Source organism: Crocodylus porosus, unplaced genomic scaffold (genome assembly GCF_001723895.1).
Source record: "Crocodylus porosus isolate Cpor-Errol unplaced genomic scaffold, CroPor_comp1, whole genome shotgun sequence".
NCBI classification, from domain to species: domain Eukaryota; kingdom Metazoa; phylum Chordata; order Crocodylia; family Crocodylidae; genus Crocodylus; species Crocodylus porosus.
In genome coordinates, this window is record NW_017728906.1 from 138273828 (window position 1) to 138285896 (window position 12069).

General features: G+C 36.7%; 1 long non-coding RNA gene across 1 annotated transcript in view; it reads left to right on the forward strand.

The window, feature by feature from the left end:
* The window catches only part of LOC109306174, a 13903-nt gene extending 13527 nt beyond the window's left edge, over positions 1-376 (forward strand). Inside the window, exon 3 of the long non-coding RNA XR_002099880.1 lies at positions 367-376. This is a non-coding gene — a long non-coding RNA (uncharacterized LOC109306174). The remainder of the gene's footprint in view (positions 1-366) is intronic.
* Positions 377-12069: the final 11693 nt, after the last annotated feature.

Consider the following 12069-nt stretch of genomic DNA (forward strand, 5'->3'; position numbering starts at 1 on the left):
TATATATATTCACAATCAGATGCAGATTAACACTTTTCTTTATCTTTATTCTTTATAATAGTATAAAAAATTCATTATCTTTAAACATAAGTGGCCCTTTTTTTTAACAATTATATCAACTTTGTAATTCTATCTACATTGTGTTCTTATTTAACATTTATCAGTTTGGTTGGACTGAACTTGGTTGGATTAAACAAAGTCCCTTTAACTCTGCTTTGTCTGTTTATTTCCTTTTTTTTTTATTTTTAGAAGGAGGCTTTTCTCTTCAAGCCTTGTTATTTCTCTGTCTTTACTTTTGCTATCCTGAACGTATACCTTTCATCTGGTGCGTGCCTGAACCCTTGAATCCTTGTGGTCAGCACTCAGTTGTTTTCAGTAAGCTTGTGGGAGTGTATCAATTCACTCCTCTTTTTTGTTTGTTTGTTTACTTTTCCGTGCGGCTGCCAGCCGTGTCTGTGCTGCCTCTTCAGGGATCTGCCCCTCTTTCTCAGAGCTCCGCTCTTTCTAGCGGTGAGAAAAATCCTGAGGTAAGTGTCTTATCTCCTGGAGATCTTCTTTCTCCCTCACTTTCTCCTTCAGACACTTTTTCTTTCTTCTCCCTTTCTAAGACTCCCTTCTTCTCTTTCTTTTCTTTTCCCGGAGCTTCTATCCTAATATGGTAATAGCTCCAGAAGCGGCGTTCTCCAGCTCTTTTTGCCGCATCGCTGTTTACTCTTTCAAACTTGGCACAACATGAATTCTGATTTTCTTTTATTCTAACAGTGGGTAACAGCAAACAGCGGGTGGCTTAAATGTTCAGGTTCTTAAGTAATGTCAGCATCTGGATCCACTCAGGTCCTCAGTTTTCATTATTTCATCAACCTGCAAATAACAAAAGCTACATTATCTCTTACTTTCTTCCTTGGAGGAATCTCAAGAATCTTCTAGTTCTTTCTCTTGTATATGACTTCAGAAATTCAACTCCTCCAACCATTTAAGAGTAGATTGATCAATATTACTGAAATCTTTCACACTGTTCACTCCTTCTTGTGAACCATATAGAGGGCAGTCCATTAGTATATGTTAGGCTGTCTGATCTCCTTTACCACATGGGCATGATGGTGAGTTTGTAATGCCCATTTGATGTTTGATTTTATTAAAGGTTCCATAGCCTGACTGCAGTCAATTCAGGTTTACCCATGCCTCATGTGGAAGTCTATGACCAGGAGGATGTGAAGATGGTACTTGTACATAGCTACATAGTGGGGTGTGGTTGTTATTCAATTACCCTTCCCACCTTCTCTGGGTTCATGATGACACTGCTTCCTCTGTGATGTTTCTGTTGGATACTGGTAGTGTTTTTGTGCTTCTTAGATGTTTCCGTGATAAGTATTTTTCAAACATATCATGTAGTGGATGGTCTTCCTGTTGGGGTTTGATAGCCAGGTCAAGCAATATTCCAGATCTCTTGATGTCATGAGGGGGGATTCCTGACAAGCGAACATGTTTTCCCATTCCATGTATACCAGACAACCATGTATAGTTCATAGTGCAGAATTCAGGGCACTGTCCAGTTTGTGGGTGTGGGCGCTATTTGCCCATATAGGGAGTCAGAATTCTGCTAGTACATAAACCATGTCTTGGGTAGTCATTCTCAAGGTAGAGAAGTCAGCTCCCCATGTACCCTAGGTAGGTTGGTGTCTTCTTGAACCCTATTCTTTTCCTTCCACAACAACTCTAATCTTGGTATTCATGGCATGATTGTTCAGGTGAAAAATTTTTGAGGTGGTCTTCTGTATATTCAACTTCAGTCACCACTGTTTCAGGTAGGTTGCTGTGAGTTCCATGTCATGGTTCAGTTTGGTCTCTATTGATAATATGTTACTACTGACAGCAGCAAGTGCCAGGTTGTCTACATACATGTATTTGGTCAATGTGGTGCTTATGTAGTCTGCTGTGTAGATGTTAAACAGGGTGGGAGTTAGGATGGAGCCTTGTGGTACTCCATTTCTGAGTAACTTTTGATGACTTGTCTTTCTACATGATGTACTCGAAGTAAAGGGCTGATTCAAGATCATTTCCATGATGAAGTTAACCAGACTTTGTTAGCTTATACTAAAGGCCTAGGTGCCAGACCATGTTGTAGGCTGCTGTTAGGTCAACTAGAATCACTCCAAACTTTTCTCAGTTCTCAAAGACTCTTTCTATATCAGTTGTAAGTGCTGCCACACAGTCAAGGATTGATTTGTTTCTTCTGAAACCTGATTACTTGTGCAGCAGCTGTTGGTCAACAGTGGGTGTGATTCGGTTCAGGATAAGCCACTCTGAAAATTTATATATAGTATATAAATTAGTATATCACCACTGAAAGAAGTGATATGGGTCTGTAGCTCTTTAGGTCCATTGTGTCATTGCCTGGCTTCTGTATTGCAATGAAGTTGGCCTTGTGCTAGGTTTTTGGTATCTTGCAATGATGCATGCATGTTGATAGAAAACTGCATAGGCATTGTTAGGGTATAGGCCCAAGTTTGGTGAGGTGTTCAGTAAAATGTGATCAGGGGCAGCAGGTTCGCCTATTTTAATGTGAGATAGTTCTGTCTTCACCTCTTCTTCAGTGAAAGGAGATGTCAGGGTTTGATTTGCAGTTGATGATTTTAGAATGGATATAGTTTTCTGCTCAATGACTTTGTCAAAACTCCTATCTGGTTCTGGAAAATTGCCATTGTGACTAATACACTTGCAATGTCATTTGGGTAAACTGGGCAAAGTCTCTGTGGCTTGCCCTCTCTGGTTAGTCTCTTCATAGCTGACAAAGCTTTTCAGCTTGAATGTGTCATGTCTAAGTTTTGTATACTATTTAGCCACCTGTTTCTCTTCATTTCAAGTGGTGTTCTAGCTTGTTAGTGGAGTGATATCAAGCCATGCTATTACATGACATTTCTATTGTCTGTAGTAGTTTGCTGCATTTCTCATCCCAGCAGGGGATGTACTTCTTACAGTGCCCTCTGATGATGGTGGCATGGGCTGTTGTGAGGATCATGGAGGTGAAGTTGGTGTATGCCTTCTTGATATTTTCAGCAGTAGATGCTAGTAGTTCAAATTCAGAATGATCTTGTAGTTAAAAGCTCTGAATGCTTGGGATAATAGTTATTATGCTTTTAAACTTAGGGAAGAGAAAAAAACACTGAAACTGAAAAGCAAAGGGGGAAAAAGAATATTTTCCAGAATATCTAATCACATTATGCATTAAAATGTACTACATAACCATGTGTTATAAGGAAAAGAAATATTTCTTTAATGGAAAAGTCCTTCAATTTCAGGAAAAAATGTGTCAGGGAAAAGAGAAAAAACCTGAACACTTAAGGTTAGTTGAATCAGTGAGTTATGTTCTCTGCCGCCTTAGATTCAAATATTGCCTAAGGTTACAAAGCAAATGAGTTTGGCCCTCAAAAAAAACCCTGGACTATAACACAGAGAGCCCTCATTCAATCCAGTAGAAATCAACAATAGTTACTAAACGAGATAGACATTCTTGGGACAAGCTAATTGGAAAACTGTATGATTCCAATCAGAACTTCACTTTTTCAAGTTATATGAACATCAGATTGTATTACTTTTATTTTTTATCAATTCATAGGTTTTAAGGCAAGGAAAGACTACTAAATTTAGGTATTACAAGTTCCCACAAACCATAGTCTTTTTGATTAACTACCAGCTTCTAAGTAACTATCTTAAAAGTTCCAGTTTTTAATTATGTGATTTGATATTATGTATATGCCTCACTTAATTGAAGCCTAAAAGGAATGTAAAATCAACCAAAAAAATAAATAAAAGGATTTTCCTAATGGACAAGAAAGAAAAACAATGTGCTGTTTCTTCTTTTGAAAATCCATTGGCTTATGATTGTTACTAGCTCAAAATGAGCCATGATAGAAAAAGCACTACATAAATAAGAGTAAAATTAAATAGTATACTGATATATAATTCACTGACTTCTATAAAGTCCAGTAGTATAGCACAAATTTCATATAAACTAAAGTTTCCATTCCTAAAACATTGTTCTAGATCTTAAGAAGCCTACTGCCTTCTGCATGACCTTTTAGCTTTGTAAATAATGGATCAGCAATTGAAACATGGATTTCTATGTCACTGAGGAGATTTTTGTCACTATGGTGTTATAAAACAAAAAAAAATGTAAGTAAAAATGCATTATTATTAAAGTAAATAATATTACTAAATTGAATTCTAAACTATAGGGTCTAATGATGTTACTACTACTACTACTCTTAATCTGATTTTGTATTTTTACTGTCTTCCTTAAAAGGATAAGGGAATGGACATGAAAGGGTGCCAGTTAGCTATTTTGTTCTTCTCTCCTGTCTCTGCTTATGGGGCAGAGTGTCTGTCACATAGTCTATGAAGCTATATTACCTTGTCCTCTTGCTCCCATACTTTAATTGGATGCAGGTACCCACCCAGCTTAACTGCCAGTCTTGTTTGTAGCCAATAAATCTATGGGTTTTGATCATGAATGCAAATTATTGTGATCTATATTATGGAGTGTTGTAGGAGCAGGTATCAAGCTCAGGGTATTGCCAAGTACTAGATAGTTTTGTGGGAAAAAGGACAACAGGGATTGCTTCATGTTCATACTTATGGATTTGTTTATCTTCTTTCTGGGCGGAGGAGAGCATTATGACTTCCTGATAAATATATGTCTTAACACAGAAGGAATACAAGAATGAGTGTCCTCCCTTTCCAACTTCCCTTGCCCCATTATCTCATTTCTTCTCCGGCTACACTATCTGAAGTGTTCTTCAGAGTCCTGAAAATTAGTATTTTACTTCTGAAAAAATGTGGACCCAGGTAATTTTTAGGTTTCAGAAAAAAAGTTCTATAGGTCAAGCTTTTATGATTGGTTTTCAACATCCTGGCACAAAGTTGGCAAAAAAAAATGAAACAGGCAGAAAATTTTCAGAGACCTCATCTCCAAAAATTCATTCTCTACAGTTCTGTCAAGGACCTTAAAAATCACCCTATGCAGCCAAATCTGTCCAGAACAATATATCTTGATCTGTCATTTGATCAATATCAGCTAGTCATTGTTATGACACAATGCAATGCAAGCTGATAGACAGGTACCTACTTCAGAAATGCAATTATTATAAATTAATCATTTTAATGGAACATCTGCTTTTCGAACCAAAGGCGAATACGGAGATTATGTTGTATAAATTATCTGCATTGAGAATGATTGACTTAATTATGCTTTTTTTTTACATTTTTATTAATATAATTAAAACAAATGATACATAACTAAACACTGTCCTTCCAGTAGTGAAGATGTTAAATGATTTTATATCCTCACGTTGTTATCCCCTAGACTGAAATAAATGAAAACTGTTTTACAAGATGTATATGCAACCCAGATACCATGATATGAATATTATGTGGCAGAAAAAACATAACAGCATCATAGCAAATCTGATTCTACTGAAGTATGCTCATTTTTTCAATCTGGAAATGAAAGATCCATCTGTTTATGTCAATTGTTATTTGAAAAGCAATACCATATGGTTTTATTTGCTTGGGCATAGTAATTCTATCTTTTCTATTTTCCCATTTTTCAGACTGAAAAACTTATAAAGCCATTTTTATAACCCAACCACATTAGTAGTTACATTTAACTTTTTGGTTATCACATCAACATAAATGTGTTGATGTGAAATGCTACACTATTTCATGTTTGTGGTAAAAATAATATTTTGTATTACGCTATCATGTGAAGGAAAAATGTGGTGGGATTGAAGAGCAGTTTTCTGCATTTAAGTATTAATCTATCCAGAGTTTTGACTTCAAATATAAATAATAAAAATGAGGGCTCCCTCAGCTGTCCTAGAAGATAATGAATTATGTGGGCCAAGGAATCTAGTGATGCTCTCCATATTACTTCTTTGTCTGCTGTTCACTGCAACAACGGGTGTGCCTTAACCATGTTTGCCCAATGGTTGATCTAGGCTTGGTTGGACTTATAACTATGAAGAGCAATATTCCACAATATCTTTCCTTGTCTTTGATTAATTCTATTTTCACCTTGTTTTTCCATCTTCATATGAACTATTGTTGATGTGACAAACTGAGGACATAAATAAGAAATTAAATTGAATATCACATCTTTATGGGCCTTAATTAAAATAAATAGTATACTGACTAAGTATTTACGCACACATGTCAATCACACACACAAATCTACAATAAAATACTATTATTAAAATGCAAAATGAAGTAAGTATAGGTTAGAATTTCTTGTGCTTCCTTTGACCGGTTTCCTTGCATATATACATTATGATCTAACTGAATGAGCACTTGCTTCATCTCTTCCCCTGCATTTCTAATGCATGAAGCACTAGAGTTTTTATGGAAACAGTTAACACATTTCTTAACATGAGGAAAGCAAAATATTTTTCCTTAACTTTATTCTTAGAAATCCCTGCATTTTTGACTGAAAAACTGAAACAGCAGGAGCAACAATATATATTTTACCCTAGAAATGCACCCGGCATGGAAATGCCCAAATGGTTCAGCCCAAGTGGTTATAATGTCAAGTAAATGAAAGCATGATTTTAGATATATGTACCACTTTTCTTGTGTATATATTTAAGTGAAAAAGAGAGAGGCCAAGACAGACGTGTGAAAGGGAAGAAATTCTAGACCTAATGAAGTCAAATTAAGTTTTTTTTATTAGCTTCAGTGTAGCTAGGAATACATTTTAACTGGTCAGAAATATGATTTTCCTTATTTAGGACTAATTCATGACCTACTAATGTCAACATGAAAACTCCCTTTGAGATCAGACCATTAGCTAAAAGGCCAAACCAAATGATCCCTAAAACATGGTTGAATCCCTGAAACAATCATTTAAAGTAACTTCTACAGCTAATCCTTTTGTATGAACAAATATATCCAGCTTAGCACTGATGGTCAATTTTCAACTAATAAACATTCTCAACACAAAGTTAGGGAAAACTTTCAGTTCAGTGATGGTAGAATTAAATAAAGCAAATAAGACCTTTTTTTCCTGTGGGTCTTTTACCTACTAGCCAGTTGCCTGCCAAGAATGATGGGAGTGGGTGGCTGGCAGGGATGGAGCACCACCACCCAATACCCCATACTGCCACCACCTCCCAGGAACAAGGGGCAGGGGGGGGTGAAGGCTGTCACTTCTGCCTCCTCACTCAGAGCAGCGGGGCTTGCAATCACCTCCCTGCCTCAGGGGGCAGGAGCAGTGGAGATGGAGGCTCCCTCCCCCATACCCACCTCCACCTTTGCCTCCTTCTCCTCCCACTGGAACAGTGGGGCTCCCACATCCCTGCCTAAGGCAGTGGCAGTCCTCTCCCTGCCTAAGGATGCAGAGCCTGTGCAGTCAATTGCCACTCTTTTGCACAGTTGCCTAAAAGCATTACAGGCAAACAGACACACAGACAGACAGAGCCCTTTATTATATTAGAATTATGGAACTCCCTTCACTGAAGTCATTTGGTTCTGAAACAAGGGAAGCATACTGACCTGAAGAGTTTACCAAAGCTATAAGTAGATTTTTTAATATTTTATTAATGTTTATATTATATGGAATTCTCTCTCTTATTATATTAATAAGAGAGAGAATTCCATATACAAAAGCTCACAAGTAAGGGGCAACCATTAACTATAAATTATCATTGTTCTATTTACTTTAATACAGATGTGAATATTTACATATTCTCTTGATCTGATCTTAACTGTTCTACCTAGACCTATAAAGCAATATGCAGAAATCTCCAGAAAGTCCAAGGAAATATGTGTTTTTTCTTTCATTGTCTTGTATGGACTTTTAGTCAAGTTCTATTGTTAGGAAATTTAATAGTGGTTAATAAACACTAAAAGAGATTGAAGGAAACAACACATTTCTGACTACAGGAGTTTTAGTCTGTGATTTTCTTTTTCTTTTGTACATTTTCATGAATCTCATTAAAAAAATCAAAGGGAATTAAGAATATGCTTCATGTTAAGCTTGAATGATTTTCTAAGATGAATACATTTAAAAATGTGTATTAGCATGTTTCCAAGCTATAAGACACATTGGCGTTACAAAGACTGCACATGACCGCTATGATATAATAGGGGTTAACTTCATTCCTTTTTCAGCTGTGTTTCATGATCCAGTGGAATATAAAAATATATATAATTTGAAATAGACTACTTTAGTGAAATTGGGTGGAAGTGTGTATAAGAAGAATAACTCTTTCTTGCAAGAGTTTTATTCTGGGACCAAAAGCTATATATCTATGACCATATTATTTATTTCAGGGTTCATCCCTGTGACAAAAGTAATCCTAAAGTGAGCTTGTTTAAATTCAAGTTATTTTCAGGCAAAATTCCCAAAGATAATTCCTGAAAATTACTATTGTATTTGGAATAAGCTCACTTTAGGATTCCTTGTACCTCAAGGATGAAACCCTGAGTAAATTAACTCTTCAAATATTTCTGAACTTACAATCCCACTGACCTTTTTGAGTTTTTGTACTCAAAATATTTGTCATATTTGTCTTAGTGTCTTATGCAAGATTCCTGTTCTTTTCATTCCTTTCATTTTGTCTTCACCATCTTTTTACTCCATCAGCTTTCCCCTCTTAGTTTCCACCAAGGCAAACACAACCCTGATATATACTAGCCTCAGTTTCTTCCCAAAAAAAGAGTGGCTTTCTGACCACTGTGGCCAGTCAGCCCACAGCCTCAAAGATCCTGACAGTGCCTGGATATCCTTATCCCATACATGATGGGCTTGGACCTTACCCAGCACACAGTGATGCATTCTCTGGGAATCTCTCAAGATTCCCAGCGTCCTTGGGCACTATCAGTGAGTGAGACATGTATAAACATCCACAGACGCCTACAGAATCCTTTTTTGTATTCCAAGTGTGCCACATCCCAAGTGAGCAGCCTAACAACCAGGCTATAATCTCAATCACTTTTAAAATACTTTATACAATTGAAACAGCTCAAACAAGAGGTACTGAAGTTAGCTCACCTCCATTTTACCTTCTAGCCATTGGTTAAGATAATAATTAAATAAATTATGAGTCATTGAAGACTAAAATTCAAATCCCTGTTGTGAGAGGTGTAGAAATTGAGGGTTGGCATATCATATAAATGTATTTATTTATTTTTACCAGGGACACTCTGAAGCTAAATCAGGACTCAGATAATAGTTCTGTAATTGATTGATTGATTGATTTTTATTTACAAAACCACTATAAAAAAGAAGAAAACTTGCTTTTTATAATCAGGACCCTTTATGTAATAGATCTCTAAGGTAGTGGGACCACACCTCAGCCTTCAGTGGATCTTCACTTATGCATGCCAGCCAGGGATCTGACTCCCAGTTGGAGAAAAGGTGAAATTATTAAGTATACTAAATACTCCAAGACAGATATTTTGCTGGTGTGCATTTTCATAACTGACCTCTAGCTACTATATACTGTCAGTTCTCCATGGAACTATGACCTTTTAACTCAACTGAGAACACATGTTTGCTTGCCTTGGGGAGAATTTCCTACTCAGTACAGTGAATTCCATCAACATTGATTTCCTGTATTAAAAAAGTTACATTTCTATCTTACAAGAAGCATAGATTTTTAAGGCAGTGGAAGTGCTGTATTGTTATCCGTTTTCATTATGAGGCAGTCTGGGTTTCTGGGTTGCTTCTGATAACTGATAATAAAGGCACATATTTCTTTTATGCAGTCTTATTTCTTTACAAAAAAATGTACACATAGCCCTGAACCTCTGTAGACAGCAAAAAGTAGGAAAAGTACAGGAAACAGTTTTCTTGCTTATCCATGATTCCATACATTTTTCTAGCCAGCACTCTCATGAGAAAAGCTTTCTGCTTTCTCTGAGGGCAATACTGCAGATTTTTCTCTTATTATCTCCTGCCTTTTTATTTTTTTCTGCTTTGTGCCTTTTTTCTGACTTATAAACAAATTTAAACACATATGGCCACAAACAACACAGCTACAGCCTTCTGTTTTCATTCACACTAGTCTTTGTAGGGTCACTTTTCTTTTCTTAGCTAACACTGAACAAAGGAAAATTTCCAAGGAGGATTTTAGACTGCCTATAAATTAAAGATACACTGAGAAGAGCTATCCAACCTCTGGCATTATAGAATGCCTAAGTCTGCAGGTGTTTTATTTTCATACTGAAAGAGCACTTTACTCGGGCTTTATTATAATTAAAGGTGGGTGTAATCCTAGTCTTGAATATTGCATATACCAAGAGGATAACCATGGCTCTTACCATAGTCTCTCCTTTTTGGATGAATAAGTTCTTACTATGAAGCAACTTCTTTTCGTATTATTTTTTCAATAGTTAATGCAATTTAAATAAGAAATTTACACCATAGATTTACTTTTTCAAATATTTTTATTCTGGAGAAATATACATCTAATTGCTGTAAGAACTAATTTTGCAAGTTCTTTACAGTTCTATTTCAGGCACAGTGCAGATGTACAAACATCTACATGCCCAGGGAGCATGCTCAGGAGGACTGTACTCTGGTCAGACAAGTTGATTCAACTCAGGGGCCTGGGAAGCAAGACTTACAAGGAAAGACTTAAAAATCTCTATAAGTTCTTTAGTCTGGAGAAGAGAAGACTGACGGGGATCTGATAACTGTTCAAATACCTGAAGGGTGATTATAGGGAGGATGGAGATTTTTTTTTCTCTGTGCCTGTAGGAGACAGGACTAGGCACACTCGCCTCAAACAGCAGCAGAGACAATTCAGGTTGGAGATTAGGGTGGTCTATAACTTTCTGACTATATAGATGATCAAGTATTGGAATGGGATACCTTGTGTATTTGTGGAATTTCCACCCCTGGAAATTTTCAATGGGAGGTTGGACAGACACTTGGGTGAGATGATTTACTCAAGGATGATTCGGCCTGGAACAAAGGTCTGGACTAGGACCCTTCCAGTCCTGTTTTTGTATGATCCCATGATGATCATCATCATACTATGTCTGAATTAAAGTAATACTTTCTCTCTGGCCTTGAAAATTCAGGCTTGCTCCACACATATTAATTCAGAGTACTGCTACAAATATCATTTTCCCAGACTGTTATTTAACAACACCTCTCTGTGCACCTTTACTTTGCTCCCTTCTCTCTAACACATAAAAATAAGCTATTTATTCTTCTCCCTTTCCAAGCACATACTGGCCTTACCTGCCTATCATCTTTTTCCTCTATTAAGGTGTGAGTTCTCTCTAGATAACCAATAACATTTATTACTCCCTTGTTAACATTTCAAAAAGCATTTTTACATTTTGTTTACCACTATCCTGATGCTTGGAACGTAGACCAAATCTGCAAAAACAGCAGATTTGTATATCCTTATTCATCACTCCTTCCCTCTTAATTTTTTTTTTCCGTCAGGCCTAGAAAAAAAAGGATAATGGGTAGGCAGATATCACATAAAAAACACTACTCACCATACTGATCAATATTATCTCTATTTCTTTGTACTTCACTTTTAATATTATATTCTGTTTTTATATATATAATCTTGTAAGATCCACCAATTTCTCAGGAGGCCTTGAAAGCCATTATGAAATTGAAAAACAACAAAGCATGTAGTCCTGAAATTTGTAAGCAAGGTATAGTAAAAGCTCTCTCACCAACTGCACATTCTTGCTATTGCTATTATGGCAATCTGGAAACATGAACAAATTCCCAGTGACTTCAGAGATGCCAGAATAGTAACCATATTCAAGAAAGGAAATAGATCAGATTGCAGCAATTATCATAGTTTCATAGTTGGTAGGGTCAGAAGGGACCTGAGCAGATCATCAAGTCTGACCCCCTGCCATGGCAGGAAAGAGTACTGGGGTCAAATGACCCCAGCAAGGTGATTATCTAGCCTTGTCTTAAAGACCCCCAAGATAGGAGCCAGCACCACTTCACTTGGAAGTTGGTTCCAGATCCTAGCCGCCCTGACAGTGAAGTAGCGCCTCCTGATGTCTAATCTGAATTTACCCTCTGCCAGCTTG